The sequence below is a fragment of the Rhinoderma darwinii genome, chromosome 1, assembly GCF_050947455.1.
Source record: "Rhinoderma darwinii isolate aRhiDar2 chromosome 1, aRhiDar2.hap1, whole genome shotgun sequence".
NCBI classification, from domain to species: Eukaryota; Metazoa; Chordata; class Amphibia; order Anura; family Rhinodermatidae; genus Rhinoderma; species Rhinoderma darwinii.
In genome coordinates this window covers 29,047,573-29,073,446 of record NC_134687.1, presented here as the reverse complement: position 1 = coordinate 29,073,446, position 25,874 = coordinate 29,047,573, and positions in this window count along the sequence as shown.

Here is a 25,874-nt window from a genome sequence, read left to right as displayed (position 1 = left end):
TACATGAGAACTACTATAGAGAAGTGAAATCCAACATGTGGGAATGCTGGGAGTTGTCGTTTTGCAAATGCTAAATAACCACCTATTGTAAAACACTACTTTTAGATAATTTGTGAACTTTTATTTCTGCCAATGCAAAGAGGACCCCCTACGTATGTGATGGGCTGAAACAGTCAATTCCTGCAAGGATCGAAGCTGCCATCCTCCGGAGCAGAGGTAAGGTTTGCCAGGTGACTATGTAGTATCTTTTGTTAACTTAAAATAAATGTATTCCATGGTAGTGACCTCCCAATATCTACATCAAAGCTCCCCCAGCTCACGTCTTCTGTGGGCATGAAACTATGTAGCATTCTGCATTGCTTTCTGTTAACAGGCCCAGGCCAGAGGAGCGCAAACTGCAGCAGCTGTCATGTCGGAGCGCTGACCGCTGCAGGGAGAGATGGATCCGAATGCTTTAAGTGACTGCATTCAGTTCCATGCATTTGACACTGGGTGGACACTGAATGTATGAAGCGCAGGAAGCAAAATCTCGTCACGGGGGCTTTTTAAAGCGCTGGTATCTACACTTTAAGGCCTTGTCCACACTGCAAATTTTACATACATTTAAGCCAATAAACAGAAGGTCTGCTTTACTGGATATCAGACCTGCCTTAAAATATGGAATGTAATTTATTCTGTTTAGATTTCAGTACTGGTTTTGGCTTTAAAAAGACATGCCAAATCTGCACTGTGAGAAGGTCGTCTTAAGGAACTGTCAGAGATTAGTAAAAAGGTCTCCCCTGGGGTTTCTTGCTGCTGCAGAACTTTCCCTCGGGCCCCATTCACACGACCGTCAAAATCGTCCGTAATTGTGGAACGTAACTACGGTCTGCAGTTACGGACCCATTGGCTTCTATTGTCCACGGACACCTTCCCATTTATTTACGGGAAGGTGTCCTGGACTAAGGCTGGGTTCACACGACCATGTTAAGTCCGTAATGGACGGAATGTATGTCGGCCGCAAGTCCCGGACCGAACACAGTGCAGGGAGCCGGGCTCCTAGCATCATAGTTATGTACGATGCTAGGAGTCCCTGCCTTGCTGCGCGACAACTGTCCCGTACTGTAATCATGTTTTCCGTACCGGACAGTTGTCCTGCAGCGAGGCAGGGACTCCTAGCGTCGTACATAACTATGATGCTAGGAGCCCGGCTCCCTGCACTGTTCGGTCCGGGACTTCCGGCCGAAATACGTCCGTCAATTAGTAATGACCTCGTGTGAATCCAGCCTTAGAAAGCTGCTGCAACAGATGCTATAAAGATTAAGTATGCAAAAAATAGAAAAATCTTTATTGAATTACATAATAAAAGCACAATAAATAAAATAAGGGATCCATAGACAGACAAACAGGACAGTACGCTGTGAATCTCACGAATAAATGGGGGAAGTACAAAAATGTACCAATGAAGCACCCTCCAAAAGAAATATATAGACCAAAATGAAGTGACCATATACAAATGTAAAAGGTTCTGTATAAGCACATGTGATATACAATATAAAGACATGTATTGGGTCTGTATAAACATGGAGAATGATTACACAAAGTGCATAAGCATATCAAAGGGATATAACACCCATAATGGATGCCGGAGAGAACTTCCGCCCCAACACGCGTTTCGGTGCTAATCACTTTAGTCTGGGGGTGACTTGTCCTAGCTTTTGCGTTACATAGACCATGCCCCCATACTCTATATGGGATCAGGACCTGCAAATGCCAGCGGCTGGCTGACGCGGACCATGCCTGCAATTTCGGGCCGTGATTACGTGCATGGGGCCTCACTGCTGCTTTCCTTGGAGAACAGAAAATAAACCGCTGTCTTAGGCCTAAGGTCTAATTCACAAGGGTTTTTTCTAGCGATTTTTCGTTGACACATTTTAAGCAAGGAGAAGCTAGACTCAAAATGCGTATCAATTCAAACCGTGGTTTTCCCCTATCTGGAGGGTTTAAAAAAAAAAAATATATAAGAAAAGAATCTGGAATGTCCAATTGTTTTCAATTACCCAAATGTATAGTGTATAGGACCTTGACACCCGCTAAGGCCTTCTTCACACTAGCGACTTGATCAGTATTTTGCATCTGAATTTGGCTTACATGTCTGGCGGATATGCGTTACGATATGGCGTGAGCCCGCACCATACGTGGCTGTATTATACAGCGGATACCTGCCTGACACAAGCAGGATAGGAGTATTGTATCAGCGATCGCATGGTAAAGTGCCCTAGGGAGATGGTTTGAAGTATTTTTTACAAATATAAAAAAAGGATGTTAAAATAGAACAGTTTTCTTATTCCCAAAACATTTAACCAAAAATATAAACCTAATTGACATTGCCACGTTTGCAAGAGTTTGAACCTTTTAAAATATCACATTTAACCTGCAGGGTGAACGCCGTAGGAAAGACATTCACCTGTTCCCCTAACAATTTAATAAAAAGACCTGATGATGACGCTGGTCCGGCGGTGAAACGCGTAGCCACTCATAATAAAACCTGTGTTTTTGATATATTCTCATCTTTCTAAACCTCCTTACCAGCAGTGCCACTACGGTTCACAACTTTTTTTAATTTTTCAAAACAGAATTTTTCTCTCCTCTACAATCCTCTCCAGCGGTGACTTTGATTAGTCTCTGGTTTTTGTGTACCTGGCTGCAGCGGTCCTATGGATTTTTCATCATTTGGATAACTGCTTTATACCCCAACCTAGTTACCTGAAGATCCGTACCATTATAGGTGCCGGGTGTTTTTGCTACTCTTTCTAATTTAATAAAAAGGGATTTGTACCAATAAAAATGACCGCTCACCCCACAAAACTCGAGCCCAGGCGCAGCTCAGTCGATTAAAAAAAGGTTTTTGATCTTAGAATATGGTAATAATAAAAACACTTTGTTCGGAAAAAAAATATTTTATGGGTGAACGCTTATTGACCTGCAGAAAGTGTTTCATTTTTACTGCAGTTATGTAAAAAAAACAACACCCCCCCCCCCTCCCAAACAAAAAAACAAAACTGGTGTCCTCCATGAACCAATGTGTGCAGTCTTAAAGGGAACCTGTCACCAGCATTTTAGCTATAAAGCCAGCAATACCTGGTGAAAGTGGGTGAAAAATCATTGTCATCTAAGCTATAAATATGTTCTAAGTAAGCTCTGTACCTTTAGTATTCCGTTTTTCAGCGGTCCCACGCCGTATGCAAATGAGCAGAAAAGAGTCAAATCTTCATCTGAAAAGAGTCAGGTTTTCATTCCTCCAGCGTCTCAGAGTGGACTCCACCTCCTTCTTTTTGATTGACAGCTCCTTAGCCAATCAGGGCCAGACAGGTGGCAACGGTGGGCGGGGTTAACCCCTTGAGTACCCAGCTCATTTTGGCCTTGAGGACCAGACCCATTTTTTCAAATCTGACATGTATCACTTTATGTGGTAATAACTCCGGAATGCTTTTACCTATCCAATTGATTCTGAGATTGTTTTCTCGTGACATATTGTACTTTAGGTTAGTGCAAAAATTTGGTCGATAAATTCATTGCTTATTTGTGAAAAACACCAACATTTAGCGAAAATATGAAGAAATTATGATTTTTCCCATTTTAAATGTATCTGCTTGTAAAACAGATAGTATTACCACACAAAATAGTTACCAATTAACATCCCCCACATGTCTACTTTATGTTTGCGTCGTTTTTTGAACATTCTTTTATTTTTCTAGGACGTTACAAGGCTTAGAACTTTAGCAGCAATTTCTCATATTTTTAAGAAAATTTCAAAAAGATTTTTTTCATGGACCAGTTCAGTTCTGAAGTGGTTTTGAGTGCTCTATATATTAGAAACCCCCATAAAACACCCCATTTTGAAAACTGCACCCCTCAAAGTATCCAAAACAGCATTCAGAAAGTGTTTCAACTCTTTAGGCGTTTTACAGGAATTGAAGGAAAGTAGAGCTGAAATTTTCAAATTTCATTTTTTTTTACAAAATTCATATGTAATACATTTTCTTCTGTACCACAGAAGGTTTTACCTGAGAAATGCAACTCAATATTTATTGCCCAGATTCTGCAGTTTTTAGAAATATCCCACATGTGGCCCTAGTGTGATAATGGACTGAAACACCGGCCTCCGAAGCAAAGGAGCACCTCTTGGATTTTGGGGCCTCCTTTTTTCAGAATATATTTTAGGCACCATGTCAGGTTTGAAGAGGTCTTGTGGTGCCAAAACAGTGGAAACCCCCAAAAGTGACCCATTTTTTAAACTACACCCCTCAGGGAATTTATCTAGGGGTATAGTTAGCATTTTGACCCCACAGGTATTTTGCTATATTTTCTGGAGTTAGTCTGTGAAAATGAAAATCTACTTTTTTTCTGGAAAAACGTAAAAATTTCTAATTTTTGCAAGAAATAAAGGAGAGAAAGCACCCCAACATTTGTAAAGCAATTTCTCGCGATTACGGAAATACCCCATATGTGGTAATAAACTGCTGTTTGGACCCATGGCAGGGCTCAGAAGGGAAGGAGCGCCATTTGGATTTTGGAGCTCTGATTTTACTGGAATGGTTTTCAGTGCCGTGTCACGTTTGCAACGCCCTGGAGGGACCTAAACAGTGGAATCCCCCCAAAAGTGACCCCATTTTGGAAACTATACCCCTCAAGGAATTTTTCTAGTGGTATAGTTATCATTTTGACCCCACAGGTTTTTTGCTGAATTTATTGGAATTAGTCTGTGAAGATGAAAAGAGACTTTTTTTTGGAAAAAACGCAGAATTTTCTAATTTTTATAAGTTATAAAGGAGAAAAAGCAAATCAACATTTGTAAAGCAATGTCTCCGGATTACGGAAATACCCCATTATGTGGTAATAAACTGCTGTTTGAAGGGACGGAGCACCATTTGGATTTTGCAGATCAGATTTTGCTGAATTGGTTTCTGGGGGCCATGTCACATTTGCAGAGTCCTGAAGTACCAGTACAGTAGAAATTCCCCAGGTGTGATTCCAATTTGGAGACTATACCCCTGAAAGAATTAAATTAGAGGTGTAGTGAGCATTTTGATCCCTCAGGTGTTTTATAGATTTTATTAGAATTGGTCCGTGAAAATGAAAACATTTTTTTTTTCCAATAACCTGTAGCTTCAGCTCAGAATTTTTCATTTCCACAAGGAATACAGGAGAAAAGACACCCCAAAATGTGTTACACAATTTCTCCTGATTACGGAAATACCCCATATGTGGTTGTAAACTGCTATTTGGACATACGGCAAGGGTCTAAACGGAAAAAGTGCAATTTCGTTTTTGGAGTGGAGACTTTACAAAATTTGTTTTTGACGCCATGTTGCATTGCGCTGAGGTACGAGTACAGTGAAAACTCCCGAGAAGTGACCCCATTTAGGAAACTACACCCCTCAAGGAATTCATCTAGAAGTGTAGTGAGCATTTTGACCCCCAAAGGTTTTGCAGAAATTAGTGCACAGTGGATGTTGCAGATTGAAAATTGACATTTTCCACATATATGCTATTTCAGTGCCCAATGCGTTGGGCCCAGCTTGTACCACTGGAGACATACGCCCCATAAATTGTTAAGCGGTTCTCCAGAGTACGGTAATACCCCATATGTGGTCATAAACCGCTGTTTGGGCACACTGCCAGGCCCAGAAGGAGCACCATTTGGCTTTTGGAGCGCAGATTTTGCTTGGTAGTAGTTTTGTTTAGTGTTTTACTGGTGTTTCAGTTTATAATGTGGGGGCATATGTAATCTGTGCGGAATACATACATTTTTTGCGTGACACACTGTCGTTTTTATTGGTACCATGTTTGGCTACGCGCGACTTTTTGATCACTTTTTATTCCATTTTTTTGGAAACAACGTGACCAAAAAAGGAAATTCTGCCATTGTTTTTTATGGTATTTTTTTTACGGTGTTCACCGTGCGGGATAAATAATATGATATTTTTTTAGGTCAGGCCGATACGAACGCGGCGATACCTATTATGTCTAGTTTTTGTCTTTTTTTTCATTTTTTTTCTAATTATAAAGGGCTTGATCAGGGAAACAAGGCGATTATTGTTTTTATTACGTAAAACTTGTATTTATTTATTTATCTAAAACTTTTTTTTTAACTTTTTTTTCACTTTTTATTTTACACATACTAGGGGACTGGAAGATCTGATCTTCTGATCCCCTGTACAATACACTGCACTACTTCTGTATGTACTGATGTAGTGCAGTGTATTGTAACTGTCACTTTACAACTGACAGTTGAGCCTATTAAGTCCTGCCTTGGGCAGGACCTAATAGGCTCCCGTACCTGGCAACCAGGAAGCCGTTGCTAGGCTTCCTGGTTGCCATTGCAACCATCAGAACCCCGCGATTTTTCGCGGGGGGGGGGGGGGGCAATGGGGTGCAGAGGGAGCCCCCTCCCTCTGTATCAATCACTTAAATGCCGCTGTCGCTATTGACAGCGGCATTTAAGGGGTTAAACTACAGCGATCGGAGAGGACAGTGATCGCTGTAGTTGCAGTGGGATGTCGGCTGTATATTACAGCCGACATCCGATGAAGATGGAGCGAGCACAGCTCCTGTGCCCGCTTCATCCTCGGCATTACTATACGCCCATTTTCGGGAAGGGGTTAATAAAGTGTTTTTTTTTTTTTACACCGCTTTCTCTGATCTCCTCACGTATCTATTGAGGGGTCAGGCGAGTTTAACAGGTAAGATGCTGATGACAGGATCCCTTTAAGGCATTTTGATGCACTGGCTGATCATGTTTTATTGCAGGACTCCTTCAGCCCAGTGCAAGGCAAAAATAGTGATCCCCCAGCTAAAGCATCGGATGTTTTATGTGGGAAGAAAGCCTCAGGCCAGGGCTACACTTTTTGCATTTCTTCGGAATTAGTTGAGCTACAGCTGAAGTCCAAATGAGTCCATTGAGTTGCATGCAATCTTGTACTGCAGCCGTCACTCAAGAGTTAAAAAATCAATTATACAGTACTACAAAAAGGTGTAGGTGCAGTCCTGGCCTTGCCCAAGTCACACTAGAGAAATGTCAGGAAGAAGCTGCTCTAATCTTAGGCCTCCCACACATGAGCGTTCGGTCCGTGATATATGGGCCATGTGTCGGCAGTATTTCCCGGACCGAACACAGGGCATGGAGGAACGAGAATGATAATTATGTCCGATGCCAGGAGTCCCTGCCTCGCTGCGGGAGAACGCTCCAGTACGGTAATAATGTTTCCAGCCCGGGACAGCAGTTCTGTGGGGAGCCGGTGACACCTAGTGTCGTAGATAACTATGATGCTAGGAGCCCGGCTCCCTGCAGTGTGTCCGGCCAGGAAATGGGCCCGACATGCGCTCCATATATCACGGACCGAACACGCTCGTGTGAATTAGGCATTAGTGACGGTCATTATGTGAGTTCGGTCTCATTCACACTTGCAGATTTGCTCCGTGTTTTAGGCTTCGTTCACATCTGCGATAGGGTTCCGTAGTCTACGGTATTAATTCCGTTAAAACAATGGAATCCTTGCACAACTCAGACAAACGGAAACCATTTGCGTCGGATTAGTCACCATTGAAATCAATGGTGATGCAAACGAAAGCCTCTGGTTTCTGTTAGTCAGGGTTCCGATCTGACGGGAAGCTGCGACGGAATGCCAGAACAGAGCCCTGATGCAGATGTGAACGAAGCCGAACATCCATTCTTAAGTCCAACCAAGGAGTAGACAGAAGATGTATTAGGGCATGACCACACATGGCGGAATTCCTCCGCAACTGTCCGCATCAATGCCGCACAGAATCTGCGTTGCAGATTCTGCAGCGGATCTGCACAAAATGTGCAGAAAATTGATGCGGACTGGCCGCTGCGGACTGCAGGAAAAGTGCTTCTCTTCTCCCTATTCAGTGCAGGATAGAGAGAAGGGACAGCACTTTCCCTAGTGAAAGTCAAAGAAATTCATACTTACCGCCCGTTGTCTTGGTGACGCGTCCCTCTTTCGGCATCCGGCCCGACCTCCCTGGATGACGCTCCAGTCCATGTGACCGCTGCAGCCTGTGCTTGGCCTGTGATTGGCTGCAGCCGTCACTTACACTGAAACGTCATCCTGGGAGGCCGGACTGGAGACAGACGCAGGGAGTTCTCGGTAAGTATGAACTTATATTTTTTTTTACAGATACATGTATATTGAGATCGGTAGTCACTGTCCCGGGTGCAGAAACAGTTACTGCCGATCGCGTAACTCTTTCAGCACCCTGGACAGTGACTATTTACAGACGTCTCCTAGCAACGCTCCCGTCATTACGGGAGCCCCATTGACTTCCTCAGTCTGGCTGTAGACCTAGAAATACATAGGTCCAGCCAGAATGAAGAAATGTCATGGTAGTAAAAACAATACGCTCCGCAGCACACATAAGATCTGCGGACTTCATTGCGGAATTTTGACTCTCCATTGAAGTCAATGGAGAAATTCCGCCATGAGTCCGCAACCAGTCCGCCACTGCTCCGCAACAGACAGAGCATGCTGCGGACACCAAATTCCGCTCCGCAGCCTATGCTCCGCAGCGGAATTGTACGCATCGTGTAAACGAACACTGCTAAATTAAAGTGAAAGTCAATGGAGAAACGGCTCCGCTGCGGATTAACGCTGCGGAGTGTCCGCAGCGGAATTTAAGTGAAATTCCGCTATGTGTGAACCCGCCCTTAATGTCAGTGCACACGTAGTGTTAATATTTTTTTTTTTTTTATAACCCCTTCCCACTGCAGCTGTTTTTTGTTCATTTTCGTTTTTTCCTCCCCACCTTCCAAAAGCCATATCTTCTAGAAGGTGGGGAATAATTTTTCCATCAACATAACCGTATGAGGGATTGTTTTTTGTGAGCAGAGTTAATTCTTTTTAAGGGAGAATTCCCATCTAAGACATTTATAGCCTATCCACAGGATAGGCCATAAATGTCTAATGTGACCCGCACCTATATAGAAAACGCGGGTCACTCGACCCTGCTGTTTCGCCAGGAGTGGTGGCCGCTGGCTGCGGGATTTAACAATGGTCTGGTAGAGCGAGGGCCGAGCAGTGCTTGCTTGGTTATTTGTGTAACTCCCATTGAACAGAATTGAGAGCCGCGCCCGGTCTCCTAGTCCCCGCCTGGATTCTATGGCAGGGGCCGCTGCACCACGCAAAACTGGTTGGGTGACCCGAGTTCTCGATATAGGTGCGGGTCCCAGAGCTCCTATGGATATGCCATAAATGTCTAAGCTGGGAATACCTTTTTAATGGCACCATTTAATATACTGCATAATGGGCTGAGAAACTAACTAAATAAAATGGGGTGATATTGAAAAAAAGACTGAATGCTGAGTTCACATCTGTGTTGGGCTTCTGGTCATGGGTTTCTGTCAGACCTTTCCATCAGTGGAACTCATGAACGGAAAGGCAAATGGAAACCATAGCTTCTGTTCGGTTTCCGTTAATGGGTTCCCCTGATGGAAAGGTCTGACGGAAACCGAACGCTGATGTGAACGAAGCCTAAGACAAAGAGTATATAGCCCTGATTATATCAGAATTGTATACAAATTGCAGTGTACTGCTGACCTCTGCTGGTAATAATGGGAATAAGTAATTCACTGTCAATTGATAATGAATGTCGTTCCAATATATTAGATATGATTCACCGCCTGAAAGAACGATTAAGAAATTGTTTATTATTAAATTAGTAAAAATTGTGGCTCAACCAGCCACTGATTCCAGACCAGGCATAAGCAAGTGATTTGCGACAAGAAAAGCGTCCAGAGTGAATGATGTCTCTCTCACACCCAAAGGCCACCTTTCCCTGCTTATAATATACATTTCGCTTTATCCTTGCCATTGATTACAATCTATCCAGATCCTACGCGTTTCATCATCAGTGTACGTGATGCTTCCTCAGGGATTCATAGATATAGATTCTTTAATTGTTAGATTCTTAAATTGTTAAATAGTTGCAATGTTTGAACACTGGATAGCACTGTTCACGTGCTGATTATAGCCTCCAGACGCATGCACGGCTCTGATACACTGGCCGGAGAAACTACAGGCTTATAAGGTTAAGAGCCCGCACTCCAAAGGTCGTCCCCGGGACGAACCACCAATCCGCATTGCACACGACAACCTGTGACGTGCCGGAGGCGGCGCCCCGCGGACCTAGCAACCAGTGAGGGTTCCTGGACGACCAACGCGTCCATAGTAACTAGAGGACGCTAAACGCGGCTCCTGTACTATCAATCGACATCAATTAGCGATATGGGTAATGATAGAATCACACACGGCACTGTAGAGGAACAAGGCCGTGTGGATGCAGAAGGAGAGATACATCGCCACGAGAGCCGTCTCAGTCAGAGACTACCTCCCGGCCATAACATATGTAGTGTCCCTACGTCTCGTCACTCAGTCAGCCTGGGGTCACGGAAAAACAGGGACATCGTCTTAAAACATCGCAGATGATGTTAGCTCCACATAAGGTACAGGGGAACAAGAAACGCGATACAAACTTGTATACAAATATCTCCCGTCCCTACTACCCACCCCATAGGGCAGCAAGCAAGGCTATGCTCGCGCTTCACAAAAATATCCCACAAAGAACATCTAGTCCCAAATAATGGGAATAACTTCATTTGCAAGTATTCGTTGTCAGCCTGGGGCCTGTGCTGAGAAAATGACCTTAAAGGGGTTTACCCATAAATATCATTGATCACCTATCCACAGAATAGTTACTAAATGTCTGGCAGAATGGAGTTTGTGGGTTCACAATACAGAAGTGTAGCACTACCGGAATATATCCTAGCATACAGTATATTCTTACTTTTCATTGAAATGTAAGTAAATAATATAGACACCCCAGGGGAGGAGCTCAGAGACATTGGTAACTTCTATTTAAGCCATTATCTAAAATAACGGGTAGCGCACAAAAGCCATCCGCGTGCTGTCCGCTTTTTGCAGATCCGTTGACAGTAAATGCCTGGGAAGTACGATCAAATGACCTTCCTATTGGTGTGGCACTCAAAATACAGATGACACACGGAAGCAACACGGCCGTAATATACAGACATATGGAACGGTTGAGGAAACGTGGTGACCCAAATACGGACACCAGGATCTGTAGTTTGCGGCCCATTCAATAGCAACGGTCACGTGCGTGAGGCCTTATGGACTGTCTGTAGTGATTCCACTGATGACCTGTTGGAGGCAGTAAAAGCTCTTTCCAGGAGAAGTGCTCTGGAGTCTTCCTGCTCGTTCTTTGAGCAGAACATTCCAGGCTTTATGACCTTCATAACAACCTTTATATGAACAGAAAAGTTTTGACTTCTTTATTGACCAGAATCTGCAAATATTTTGAACTGAGCCGACAGCTGACAGTTTGAGCAGTCAATTTTACAATATATTTTGGCGTGTCCAGGATGTGTTTAAATGTCATGTTACTCTCCATGGTGTGACCTGCCATGTATCACAGCTCTATTCCTTACAGTGACCCGGTTGATTCTTGTCCTGCAGCAAATGTGGGCCATTTTTCCCAATTTCTCACCATGTGAATGAAATCCTTCTACCTATGAGTTGCTGATTGCACTTGTATAGGGTTTGTTACAGTGTATTATAGAGCTCTCCTGTAAGTCGAGCACCTGTTTGAGTCTCTGAACTAAAGGGTTCCCATTCACTGACCGCAAAGCAGAGATCATGTAAATAGTGAGGAATTAAATCACAAAGTATGGCCACATTCAGGCACCCATAATTTGCCCACATTATCGCCGCAAGACCCAGTAAACTGCTCTGACATTCATATGGACAGTTGTGGTCATGAGACAATCTCTTTCAGTGTCATTTAAGGGTATGTTCACACGGCTTATTTTCGGCCGTAAACGCCCGAAAAATCGGAAGCAGAACGCCTCCAAACATCTGCCCATTGATTTCAATGGGAAAACAGTTGTTCTGTTGTGACGGGCAAAACGCCCACGAAAAAGAAGTGCGTTTTTGGAGCCGTTTTCCATTGACTCTAGAAAAACAGCTCCAAAAACGGCTGTAAAAAACGCGAGTTGCTAAAAAAACCGTCTGAAAACAGCTCCGTATTTTAATTGTGTACTGTATTGTAGCATTATGTATGTGTACTGTATGGCGTATGTATGTATGTGTTTATTTATGTATGTATGTATGTGTTTATGTATGTATGTATGTATGTATGTATGTGTTTATGTATGTATGTGTTTATGTATGTATGTATGTATGTGTTTGTTTATGTATGTATGTATGTATGTATGTGTTTATGTATGTATGTGTTTATGTATGTATGTATGTATGTATGTATGTGTTTACTGTGTGGTGTATGTATATGTATGTGTGTACTGTGTATGTATGTATGTATATGTGTACTGTGTGGTGTATGTGTATGTATGTGTATATATATGTATATATATATATATATATATATATATATATATATATATATGTGTGTGTGTGTGTGTGTACTGTGGCATTCGTTATGCACACTATATAATGACATTATTAATTCACATTCGGTGTCATGCACATGGCAGAGCCTGTATGGAGGTGCACAAAATCCCGTCAGCTTTGTTCTACAGAGTCATAGGCTCTCCATGTGCCCTTGTATAGGGCCTCTGCACAACACTGTATTACAAAGATGTTCTCCCCTTTCTAGACAACACTGGAATACGACATCCTATGGAAGATTTTGTGTGAACTCCGAGGCATGCGGCGGTACAGTAAGGCCTGATGCACAATATTACAGCTCCATACAACTCTTAGGGTATGCGCACACACACTAATTACGTCCGTAATTGACGGACATATTTCGGCCGCAAGTCCCGGACCGAACACAGTGCAGGGAGCCGGGCTCCTAGCATCATAGTTATGTACGATGCTAGGAGTCCCTGCCTCGCTGCAAGACAACTGTCTCGTACTGAAAACATGATTATACTACAGGACAGTTGTCCTGCAGCGAGGCAGGGACTCCTAGCGTCGTACATAACTATGATGCTAGGAGCCCGGCTCCCTGCAGTGTGTTCGGTCCGGGATTTGCGGCCGAAATACGTCCGTCAATTACGGACGTAATTAGTGTGTGTGCGCATACCCTTAGGTTTACAAAACCATGATATGGCCGTGTGCATGAGTTCTTATGATGAGGGCACTGATTGTGAATGCGTATGTTTTACCAGTCCAGTTCATAACCATATCAAATCCTGTGTCTGTCGCTGACAATCTCAGTCTCTCAGTTCACTATAAAAGTCTGCTGATGTGTGAGGACAGGCTCACTCTGAATATGAGAAAGGTCACTCAGAACTGACTTATTCATTGGTTTGTTTGCAAAGCACAAATATAATTTTCTCACCTTGAAATCTGATCCTTTAGAAAATGAAAAAAATATAGCAGAGCAGGCTGTCCTCGAAACTGAGTGACCATGCAAGGAGGAGGACACTAGTGACAGAGGTCACCAAGAGATCTATGATAACTATGAAAGGGTTACAAGTGTTGCCTGGTTGGCAGTCACAAAAGAGACGACACTGCACTTCCAAAAGAAACCTCAAACCATAGGAAAGGGGTCTATGGTCTGATTATGGCCACAAAAATACAACATCCCCATAAACCATGGTGATGGCAGCAGCGTATTTTGAGGATCCATCCCTGCAGCAGTTCAGCAGTTCCGGGAGGGTTTAAGATATGTTGTAAGAAAACCTGCTGCAGTCTACAGGAGAACTATATAACTTGGGAGATTTACTTTCCAACAAGACATCAACCCTAAATTTAAAGTGAATGTGCACCTTTTATCATCATATCATTTTGAAGTCCCAAATTCTGTTCTGAATAATTTCTTAACACATCTTGATAGTGTGGTTGGAGCTCCATTTCTCAGATACAAAGCTCCAAATCCCCTGTATAGACATAGAAATAAAATATAAAATTCTGGCTGCCTGCAGCTGCCACTAGAGGGAGCTTACTGCATACTGTCTTATTTTTTAGCCCAATGTATAACAGTATGCAGTAATCTCCTAAACTCCCCCTAGTGGTGGCTGGAGGAAGCCAGAACACTCTTTTAGTTCTATGTCTATGCAGGGGATTTGGAGCTCTGTATCAGAACAATTATACAAAAGACGCATTAGGAAATTCATTAGTGCAGAATTTTTAACCTATGAAAATTCACTAAAGATAAAGTTAGACAACAATGGCTTTTAGGGGTATTCTGATAGGGGAGGAGAATGATTTTCTATGTGCCAAGTAAAATTGTAGTTGGCAGTAGAAAGAGGAAGGAGAGGGTAACCCTTGGTTGCCACCCAGCGGTCCAAGAAATCTGACCGATGATTATTTCAGAGATTATTTATGCCATCTGTGATTTTGGTTCTTCAGCTTTTGTAATACTATAATTCCCAGCATTCCCTAAGAGAATGTATATCTGCCAGTGCATGCTGGGAGTTGTAGTATTACTACAGCTGTATGTTGCAGACCACAGTCATACTGTGTAAGTTTTGCAGCTGACTGATTCGTGACCCTGCACAGAACGTCGATGTCACGTTAGAGGGTGGACCGGAAAAACTTCAGTTGGTTCGTATGACTGGACTGAAGTTTGTGTTGTGGTTATCAGGAATGTGAGAAGGGAGGACAGGGTAGGGCGGTTACTGGACATTTAATATTTAACCTCTTCACTACCACAGGCCAGTGCCAAAGTTGCTTCTTCTTCCAGAAACAGGATCTCTTGTATTATTACTCCCTCTGTATTGAAATGCGGGTATTGTGTATTTATACACTATCAGCAGCAGGAAGATGGCAGACGGGACCTTGTATATTTAGAAGACGTGCACTATATATGAGGGGATCGGTATCTAGAACCTATCACCTAGTATTGAGTTTATATCTAACCCGGGGCAAAATATTGATAGGTTTAGGAACTTGATATTGACCCCACTAATGTATGGTTTCGATTGTACGCCAGAGATAGGGAGACATTGTGTGCCCTACTAGGGGCTAGGGCTGATGAGTTGTAACGAGGCTTCATCTGCCAGCGCCTCCGTTCCCTCCAGCTACGCCGCCGGATGTAGATAAATATGTACTCTGTACAGAACTATCGACTGTGACATCATTACATAAATAGCGATATTGTTGTCCAGTATGGCAGCTGAGCTATATTCATATGAAAGCTGCAATACCAGACAGAGCCTATGGATAAGGGCGGCGCTGTTACTGGAATAAAGCAGCCATGTTTTTCTAATCTCCTACAACCCCTTTAACTTTTCATGTTAGTTTATTTCTGTAAGTTGCTTTGAGACAGTCATTTCATGATGCAAAACGACGCCTGCCCAATGTGCAAAACAAATCTGCAGCGTTCAGATAGATTGTCAGCTCTTATCACCTTTCACCAGAGCAGATGTCCTTATCGTCTGTAGACTCAGTGACACAAAAAGCACAGAACCTGCAAAATACAGATGCACTTCTCCATTATATTATGTTTCATCATGCCCAGGCTCAGGGTGGTGGAAGTTTAGCTCAAGAACTCATCTGGGAAATGATGAGTTTAAGGAGTTGGCAGAAGGTCTGTAAATAACACTAATATAACTGAGCAATTGATGCCCTCTAATAAAAGGCAGTCCCTGAGCAAGGATCTTGGGGACTATGCAAGAAGAATTGTGGGAGGGGGATTATCCCACCATTGCCCTATGAGTCGGTGAGTAGAATATGGACCTCCATGTGCTCTATTTGATTTGACCACAACTGCCCTGTGGATCAATTCTATTCCGGATCCGGAGGCTCCTAAAAAAAAAAAAAGTAGGGGTCCCTATTTTTTTTTTTTTCCCGAAGGAACGGAAGTTACACAAGTATATTAGAAAAGTGATTTATATCTCTCGGATTATTTTTGTAATATACAAATGTAAAAGAGCAGAATGAGAGTGGTATGGGCCCTATGCAATAATGGTCATGGGCCCCTTACCATCCTCCATTGTAATACACTTGAGCAATGATCTTGGGTACTGGAAGAAGAATTGGGGGAGGGGGATTACCCCACCATTACCTTATGAGTCGGTGAGAAGAATATGGACCTCCATGTGCTCTATTTGGTTTGCCCACAACTGCCCTGCGGATCAATACTGTATTCCGGGTCCGGATTAAAGTCTGGAGACTCCAAAATATTGTATGGGGGCCCCTACTTTTTTTTTTTTTTTTGAAGGTACACAAGTATATTAGAAAATTGCTTTATATTGCTTATATTTTTTTGTAATATTATTTGCAATATACAAGTATAAAAGAGCAGCATGAGAGGGGTTTGGGCCTCAAGCAATAATGGTCATTGGCCCCTTACCATCCTCCATAGTTGAGCTGGGTTGGCACAATGCCTTTGAGCAGAATTTATCTCATATATGTCTTGATTTTGTCTATTCTTGCGGACACTTGAACCATGTATCATCTGACTAAGGGGCTATCGGCCCATGGGCACTCCCCCAATGGTCAGTCCACCCCTGCAAGTGTCCATTCATTTGTGTATTAGGGAGTTGAAGGACATCTAGTTACTCTGTTATTGTAGTGATATCTATGAAATCCTAAAGTATCCCTTTAAGTGGAATTATATCCAGCAATAGTTGGAGTATAACAACGTGATACCATATGTGGGCCCCTCTGGTAACTGAGTAAAGGTGTTACCTCAACTCTCTCAAACAATCTCATAAAAAGCTCCGTACATCAATGCCAAGGGGAAGAATTGAGAAGCAGTGAATTAAAGGATTACATTGTAACAAGCCTCCGTATGATTAAAGGCATAGTTAGACTACATGGGATACTGAGGATAGACTCAGATGAGTATAGCATGTCCCAACAGACACGCAGGTATTATGGGCAGACAATGACAGGAGAGTGCTGCCTTGTATAGTTCTCCGTGCCATGCTGTAAACTTACCCGTAAAACTTTTTACTAACAGCTTCTCAGAATTGTTCCAGGGGGTTCCCAAGCAATTCGATCTAAGGAGTGTGCAGCTCTTATTCCGTCCGATGAGGGTATAAGCTTTTCAAAGGTCAAGCAAAATACCATAGATATAAAATGATTTATTACATTATAAGATCTGAAGTACTAAAATGATTCACCTTCAAGGCATGATTTAGTGAAGCCGGCAAATCCCGGGATTCTAGAACTCCACCAGATGCCACCATCAGGGGTCTAAGATGCACCTACCATAGAGACAGTTAATGCAACTGCTCTGGGGCCCATGAGATGAGGGCCCCTTCTTAGTCCTCTTTACTATGGGCTTTGTGAACCCGCATAGGACTCTCCTCTCCACAATCACGGGGTTGAGAATTGGTGGTGGTGGTGGGGCAACAAGTTCTTGAGCTATGCCAGTACGAAGGTGTGTTATAGTTACATAGTTACATAGTACGGCTGAAAAAAGACACATGTCTATCAAGTTCAACCAAGGGAAGGGAAAAGGGAAGGAAAAATTTCTACACATAGGAGCTAATATTTTTTTGTTCTAGGAAATTATCTAACCCTTTTTTAAAGCCATCTACTGTCCCTGCTGTGACGGCTCCTGCGGTGACTATTCCATAGATTCACAGTTCTCACAGTAAAGAAGCCTTGTCGCCTCTGCAGCTTGAACCTTTTTTTCTCCAGACGGAGGGAGTGCCCCCTTGTTTTTTGAGGGGGTTTTACAAGGAACAGGATTTCACCATATTTTTTGTATGTGCCATTAATATATTTATATAAGTTAATCATGTCCCCCCTTAGTCGTCTTTTTTCAAGGCTAAATAGGTTTAATTCTTTCAATCTTTCCTCATAACTTAAATTCTCCATGCCCCTAATTAGCTTCGTTGCTCTTCTTTGTATTTTTTCCAACTCCAGGGCATCCTTTCTATGAACTGGAGCCCAGAACTGAACTGCATATTCTAGATGAGGCCTCACTAATGCTTTGTAAAGTGGTAATATTACATCCCTGTCCCGCGAGTCCATGCCTCTTTTAATACACGACAATATCCTGCTGGCCTTTGAAGCAGCTGATTGACACTGCATGCTGTTATTGAGTTTATGATTTACAAGTACACCCAGATCCTTCTCAACAAGTGAATCCGCCAGTGTAGCTCCCCCTAGGACATATGATGCATGCAGGTTGTTGGTACCCAGATGCATAACTTTACATTTAAACATTAAACTTCATCTGCCAAGTGGACGCCCAAACACTGCCTGTAATTCATGAACATCTTCCATAGTCTGAACATTATTACATAGCTTGGTGTCATCTGCAAAAATAGAAATAGTGCTATTAATCCCATCCTCTATATCATTAATAAATAAGTTGAATAATAGTGGTCCCAGCACTGAACCCTGGGGTATACCACTTATTAACGGGGACCATTCAGAGAAGGAATCATTGACCACAACTCTCTGGATACGGTCCTTGAGCCAATTCTCAATCCAATTACAAACTATATTTTCTAAACCTATAGTCCTTAATTTACCCATTAGGCGTCTATGAGGGACAGTGTCAAATGCCTTTGCAAAGTCCAAAAACACTAAATCCACAGCGGCCCCTCTGTCTAGACTTCTGCTCACCTCTTCATAAAAACAGATCAGGTTGGTTTGACAACTTCTGTCCTTAGTAAAACCGTGATGGCTGTCACTTATAATACTATTTTTTGTCACATAATCCTGTATATAATCCCTCAATAGCCCCTCAAACATTTTCCCCACGATGGATGTTAAGCTTACTGGTCTATAATTACCCGGGCAAGACCTAGAGCCCTTTTTGAAAATAGGCACCACATTTGCGCTGCGCCAGTCCCTTGGCACTATACCAGTCACTAGAGATTCTCTGAATATTATGAAAAGGGACAGAAATAACTGAACTAAGCTCTTTAAGAATTCTATGGTGTAACCCATCTGGTCCCGGGGCCTTGTGCACATTTATTTTATTTAATATAGCTTGGACCATCTCTACCTTCATCCAATTCAGTATATCAACTGATATATTAACAGCACCGGCACCGGCTACATCAGCTGCTCCTTCTTCAGTTGTATATACAGAGCTAAAGAACCCATTTAGTAACTCTGCCTTCTCTTGATCCCCTGTGATCAACTCCCCAGTACCATTATCTAGGGGTCCTACATGTTCAGACCTTGGCTTTTTGCATTTATATGCTTGAAGAATTTTTGGGTATTTGTTTTACTATCCTTGGCCACCTGCCTTTCATTTTGTATTTTTGCTAATTTTATTATATTTTTACAGATTTTATTAAGCTCTTTATATTTTACAAAGGCTACAGATGTACCCTCAGATTTGTATTTTTTAAATGCCCTTTTTTTGTCATGTATTGCCCCTTTCACAGAAGGTGTAAGCCATGTGGGGTTTAATTTGAGTCGTTTATACTTGTTACCTATAGGAATACATTTTGCACTATAATAACTCAAAGTAGATTTGAAAATCTCCCATTTATCATTTGTTCCATTATTTGACATTAGTTCTTCCCAGTCTATATCCTGAATTGCAGCCCTCATCCTGGGGAAATTGGCTTTCTTAAAATTAAATGTTTTTGCCCTCCAAGCCTGCGTTTGTTTTTTACAGTATAGGTAAAATGTAACTATATTGTGATCACTGTTACCGAGGTTTTCACGAACATTGACATTCCCAACAAGATCTGCATTATTAGAAATGACCAGATCCAACAGAGCTTCACCTCTAGTCGGGTCTTCCACAAACTGGCCCATAAAATTTTCCTGCAACAGGTTGAGGAAATGTCTCCCCTTTGCAGTTGAAGCCGAACCATGACACCAATTAATATCCCGGAAATTAAAATCTCCCATTATCACTACAGTACCCGCCTGTGCAGCCCGCTCCATCTCTTTATATAGCTGAACTTCCATCTCCTCAGTTATATTGGGGGGTCTATAGATTACACCAAAAGTAATTTTTTCAGTGTTTACCTCTCTTTCTAGTTCCACCCACAAGGTTTCAACCTCCTCACAATCTTCACCCACTATTGTCTCTTTCACACTCGCCTTCATATCACTTCTCACATACAGACATACACCACCACCTTTCCTATTTGTCCTGTCTTTCCTAAACAGTGTAAAACCCTGTAGATTTACAGCCCAGTCATGTGAAGAGTCCAGCCATGTTTCAGCAACACCAACTATATCTATATTTTCTTCCAGTATCAAGGCCTCCAGCTCCCCCATTTTGCTTGCTAGACTTCTGGCATTTGTGAACATACACTTTAACTTGCCTGTCAGTTTTTCACTTTTATTATCAGAAATGTGATTTGACATTAATCGGGCCTTTTTATTTACACTGATGTTTTGTAACGAAAGGATCTCCTTATCTTGTTGTCTAGTCCTCTCCCCACATTCTGTTTCTCCCCCCACCAATATAGTCTGACCCCTCTCTAACCCCTCTCTAACCCCTCTCTATAGGGGCCACATTTTGGTTTTTGCTCTATACAACACCCCTGTTCAGAAGGTTTCCTCAGGACTAGAACTCTTAGTGGCTGTAGAGAATAACGGGATCCGTAGAGTTCTTGAGGTCCATTGTGTTTTTTAGGGCCTTGTGTGGGAGCGCCATTGGGTTAAGGCTTTCTGAAGCAGATAAATGTGGGTATTCTAGTTTTTATAGTACATCTTGGGGCAGATGAAGTAAAGGAAGTTGACCAAACTGTATTTTGGTATATTTAGTTTATCTTAGTGGGATAGAGTATCTGCTTTAGGCATGCTTTTAGGGCATGTTTATGTGACAGATCACCTAGTATAGACTAAAGCCCAGTGCCACATCTAGAAGAGCCTTCAGCACCAGATGTCTTCTAGCTTACTTATTGTAAACCATAGCGGCGTAGACATAGGTGCTATTGTTATGCTTTGTGCATATAGGCATAAATAGTCACCCTCTTGAAGACCGTACTTGAAAAAAATCTGGAGCCATCGTCAGATTGACTGGACAGCAGAGCCAGAGGGTCCTCTGGATGGCCCAGGCACTGACACCATAATGTGACAGGCCCTCCATATTTAGAAAAGAGGGAGTCCCACGTGGACAACCCCTTTTCCAAACGAGGACCCACTGGCAATCAGCTGATAGCTGCCGATCCGACTTTTCTAAACCCTGTCAATCAGCTGTTATTACATCAGGTGGGAGCACAGTGCTTCAGTACAGGTGTCAGTAAGATGTATCCTATTCTAAGACAAATATTCTGATTATTTTTCATTATTGCTGCTTGACAAAATGCAGGGTACTTGGTTAATGATCTAGTTTTTTTCCATAAATATGGCTGACCAGATAAAAGAAGATATATTATTACATTACATCATATTTGGGCAAACCAAAAAAAAACAACATAATGGAAAATAATGGCTGTGGTAATGTTCAAAGAAGAATTGTCCATGTGGTAGATAGATGGAATATATTTTAATAACCGCTCGGGACAACCCTTCTATAAACCAGAACAGACTACTGCGTCTATTGTGGACCTGATGCGTCCATGTATGATATTCATCTTCGTGGTCACATGTAATAATACATTTCCCCTGTAGTGCCCACTGCAGAGAAAATGAGCCGTCGATGGCAACTTTTCCTGGCAAGATCAGCTGTTTGGGAGCCAGACCTCATATTAAAGGGGTTGTCTGTGATGAGACAACTGCTTTAATTATTATGACGGGGTTGTCTCTGCTCAATATCTGGGTCTGACGGAAACAGCCGAGCACTGTACTCGGCTGTTTTCGTCAGTTCCATAGACTTTAAATAAAGCATCAGCGTACATGCTCGACCGCCACTCCATTTAAAGTCCTCCTCACTGAAGTCAAGCAGTGATGAGGAACAGGAGTCTGAAGGGGTCTTAGCAGTGAGGCGCCCAGTGATAAGACAATTATCACCTTTCCTGGTACAACCCCTTAAAAGTCTAGACGCCTTTAGCACTGATTATTTTTTTGGGTTATTTGCTTCCTAGATACAAATTTAAAGGGGTTATCCCACCAAAACAACTTATCACTCATCCGCTGTATTCGGCTATCTCAGTTAGTCCCATAGAGAATAAATGGAGCTGCAGTGTGCATGCATGACAGCCGCTCCATTCATTCAGGATACTCGGGATAACCCTTTTAAACAATTTTCTAAAAAAAAAATCATAAATTTGTTTACATTGACCTCTTTTCTACCCTAGACCACCAGGGATGTTGGTATTATCCTTTTCAGTACACTAGATCACAGGGATGTTAGATAATAAAAAGTTTATGTGTGAGACCATCCCCCCTTCTTATACAACTGGTATTTTCTGGTGGTAAAGGTGGCAACCCTAGGCCATGTTCATAGAAGGGACCGCCCTCTAGGCTTTTTGTGATGTAAATCCAGCATGGGAAGTAATTTTTGCTGTATTATGAGGGAAAGTGGAGGAAAAGGAAATCCTTTTGCTCGAATTTCATATTGTGACCTGACTGAAGTCCTATGCCGGACATCACAAGTATCTGTCTAATGCTAATCATACTCCTTTTCAGCCCTGTAAGAAATTAGAACAGTCCACGTTTGTGTAGACTTAAGGCCCTTTTACACTGGCCAATTATTGGGCAAACGAGCGTTCACAGAATGCTCGTTCCCGATAATTGTCCTGTGTAAACAGGGCAGTGATCAGCAGATGAACGAGCAAACGCTACATCATCTGCTGATCGTATCGTTTTAAAAATGAAAAATATTATCGATGTCGGCAGCACATCGCCCTGTGTAAACGGAGACGTGGTGCCGACATGATAATGTATGGGGACGAGCGATCGGAGTAACGACCGCTCGTCCCAATACTAGCTCCTTGTGAAAGGAGCAAAAGAGCGCCGATCGACGAGCTGTCTCGTTGATCGGCGCTCGTTTACACAGCCCAGGACGGGCCATGTAAGAGGAACTTAACTCTTCCAGATCCTCGATGACACTTCCTCAAACTTTATATTTTACTTTTGTATTGTATTTGCTGCTTTTGTAGATCTTTTCTAAGCAATTCCGAATATAACTATAAAACCGTTATTGTTTACAGTTTGTTATGTTCATCTATGCCATAAAATCCACTTCTGTGTGTCTCTTATGCTAATGATAAATATATAAGGCAGTTTTACAGTGAACTTTACAAGACAGACTCATTACATCACACAATGTTCTTACAGTTCAATGGTCTACAAGCTTGTAAGATGCCTACTGATACCTATTGAAATGCTGGCTGACATTTATTGTCTATATGGGTGGGGAAATGTACAGCCATGAGTGGGAGAGGGGGGGGGGTAAACTATGCCATGAGGGGAGTGTAATACATGTGTAGCTACACCATTGGATGTCTCCATGTGATGTGCAATTCTACCCGCTCTTTCTTCAAAGGGGTTGTCCAGTTTAGAAAACCATTGGCATATATCCTATTAGTGAATCTTGAGTTATTAGAGGGGGGTCCTTTGTTCAGGATCCTCATCTATTGACCAGAGTAGAAAGCGGTTACAAAAAGTATTTCTTGCTCTGGAGGACCTGTCCTGTATTACACAGACAACACATTGATTTGAATGAACTCTGTGTAATGCTTCATTTTACCTGTGGTGGCGCTGCAGGGAAGTTGAACACTTACTGCCAGGTTTTCCCACAGATTACAGCTGATCAGTGGGGAGGGGATACTTTGTGATCAGCTTACTCTCAAGGGACCCTGTTAACAAGTAGGGATTATCCAAAGTGGAGAACCCATGTAACCTGTTCAGGATCGGCATATTCTGAGCCTTCGGGACTAGACACAGTTTAGCCATATTTAGCACCTGTTAGTTAAATGGCTATAACTTTTTCATTTGTCGGGCTAGTGACTGGATTTTTGTGGGGTTTTTTTTTTGTGAGCAAGGCAGGATTATTTTTATTTTTTTCATTTTCATATTTCATTTTTATGCACATAATTTTAGCTTTTTTTTTAGGCTTAGTTTGTTCTATTTTTTTAAAACAATGCTTTTTTTACATTCTAGCTTATTTTTTCAGATAATACTATAGAGTTACGCTAAAATAGACTGTTTATTTGTGATAGTCATTGTCTATTGTCAATTTTTAGATATGCGTACATACCCTCGATCTTTACTGTATCAGTTTTTGTCTATTCTACACACGTCTTTGGAAAACCTCGTACTATGGAATGTGGTTTATTAGGGTAATGTAACACTTGTGGTTGGCAGTACACAGAGGAGCTGGTTGATGCCGGAGAAAGGTGTGTGCATACCTACAGATCGTGTGTGGGTGAAAACAAATATGACCTTATGTGTCACAAAACTATGTCTATTCACCTGCTAAGTTGTAGCAAACGGAAATGTCTGTGCCGTGTGACATGCAGAACATCAAAGCCTTTATCTACTGTAAACATGTCAATTACCTGACCATCTAAGGCTTCGTTCACATCTGCATCAGGGTTTTCCGTTGTTCTGCTACGTCATAGGAGCAGAACAACAAAAAATGCAATGTTAGATGGAGATGCATCATATTTAATATTTTATATTTATACTGTTGTACCTAAACACAGCAGCCCATCCGAACAAGCAGAACTGCAGTGTAAAGTATGGTTGACAGTCATCCTTTAGACAATGCACCCAAGCTATAGTAATTGATCATAGTTGCGTCTTAATGGAGCAGAGCTAAAAAGCATAGCTTCCAGAGGAGTATAGGCAATACAATAGGGATCCGTAGGGACTCCATGTGCCGCCATAAAGGGTCCATGCACAAGGGAATTTGCATGTACCCTAAGGTATAAAATTCTATTATTAATAATAATAATAATAATAATCTTTATTTATATAGCGCCAACATATTCCGCAGCACTTTACAGTTCAGGGGGTACATTGTACAGACAATATCAGACATTACATAGTGACAAAACTAATTTACAATTCAAACCAGAGGAGTGAGGACCCTGCTCGCAAGAGCTTACAATCTATGAGGAAATAAGGGAGACATAAAATGTGAAAAATGCTTAAGTACAATGGTCCAGCCATCTTTTATACACATGGGGCAGTAACATAAAGCTGCATGAGCCGGTCACCAGCCAGTGTCCGTGTATGACGGACAAGTGTCTTAAGGTGCAGGGAGTGCGGGGGATACTGCTGAATAAGGGGGCCTCATGACTAATGTAAAAGGGGGGGGGGGGGGCAGGGAAAGGCAGGGGCGTAGCTAGGGGGGGGGCAGGCGGGGCCCCTGTAGATATAACCCCCCTGTGTATAGCCCACCCCTGTAGATTTAGCCCCCCTGTGTATATCCCAGCCCTGTAGATATGGTCCCCTTGTAGATATGGTCCCCCTGTAGATAGCCCACCCCTGTATATAGTCCACCCCTGTAGATATAGTCCCCCTGTAGATATAGCCCACCCATGTATATAGTATCCCACAATTAACTCCCCCTATAGTGCTCCACAGAAAGCCCACCCCTGTATATAGCCCCCTTGTACATATAGTCCACCCCTGTATATAGTATATACAGGGGTGGGCTATCTGTGGAGCACTATATACAGGGGTGGACTATCTAGTGGAGCACTATATACAGTGGTGGACTATCTAGTGGAGCACTACATACAGGGGTGGACTATATGTACAAGGGGGGGCTATATACAGGGGTTGGCTATCTGTGAAACACTATATACAGGGGTGGACTATATGTGGAGCACTATATACAGGGGTGGGCTATATCTACAGGGGGGCTATATACATGGTTGGGCTATCTGTAGAGCTCTATATACAGGGGTGGGCTATATCTACAGGGGGCTATATACAGGGGTGGGCTATCTGTAGAGCACTATAGGGGGAGTTATTTGTGGGACACTATATACAGGGGTGGTCTATATGGGGGCACTATCTACAGGGGGCTCTATGGCAGGCACTATCTAGAGGGGG